This window comes from Nannospalax galili, unplaced genomic scaffold, assembly GCF_000622305.1.
Source record: "Nannospalax galili isolate Female #2095 unplaced genomic scaffold, S.galili_v1.0 scaffold406, whole genome shotgun sequence".
Classification (NCBI taxonomy): domain Eukaryota; kingdom Metazoa; phylum Chordata; class Mammalia; order Rodentia; family Spalacidae; genus Nannospalax; species Nannospalax galili.
Window position 1 is genome coordinate 3,887,196 of NW_008357033.1, and position 1,081 is coordinate 3,888,276.

Genomic DNA, 1,081 nt, shown 5'->3' on the forward strand with positions numbered 1-1,081 from the left:
AAAACGTGGAAAGAGCCAATCTCAAAGCCCCAAGCCATCTGAGTAGTGTTAGGGTTTTATGCACTTAAGAAAAAAAAAAGGTAGGTATGTAAACGTTCACTGTAGACAACCATTCCAAAAGCAGATACATGGCCAAGGTGTGTCCACCAAGTACTCCCTACCTTTGTCTTCAAATCACCAGGAAACAGGCAGAGAGTAAAGCTTGGCGCTTACTCTGACTGAGGGCTGCCTGGCTCTTTGAAGAGGAGCTAGTGCTCAGCTCTTGATTACTTGGGAGCATATTATCCAAGTGGATTGAGCCCCAGCTGTTACCATCCCACTCCTCCTTCCCACACTGTTTCACAGTTTAGTAATAGCGCTGTGAAGTGAGAAGTGAGACAGGCCAGTTTAAAAAGGATCCAAAGTGGTCTGGGAATTCTTTGAATTTTATTTTTTCTACTCCCAGTTAACCAGGAGTCGCTGATCCTAAGAGCAGGACTGCCTCCATGGTTAGGGAGCATGCACTCATGACTGCAGGGTAAGAATGGGAAAGATAGGGTTGTGAAGTGGCACCGACAGGACTGCGATTGTGTGTGGGGCCTGCCCCACGTTTCTTTGGGGGAATGCTTAGGTGAGAGTGGGCCGGTGAGCACGTTAACAAGTCACCCATACCCCTAACACTGTTCTGAATAGAGATGAGCAGACTGGCTTCTCCCCATCAGTGCATTGTGCCTGTTGTACACCCCTGGAGGAGCCCTGGAGCCAGCCCAGGTGGGGTACACAATCTTTTTAAATTCCATACGGTTGCCAGCTTATTTCTTTCACTTGTTTACTGTAATACCCAGCGTGTTTTTATTTATCTAATTTTGTATTCAGCTATAACCATGGTAGGGTAGTGAGTATATGACAGGTGTAATCCCTGGTGCTGCAGTGGACCTTCTTTTCTTTTGGACAAGATAATACTGTGAGTCTCCCTCCTTTCTTCTAATTTGTTTCCTCCTTTTTTTCCCCCAGCCTCTTTCAGCTCCTTACCTGCCCTGTCCTACAACTATCATATGCACAGTCTTCTCTCTTTGTGTGACTGTTACAAAATTTCACTTTT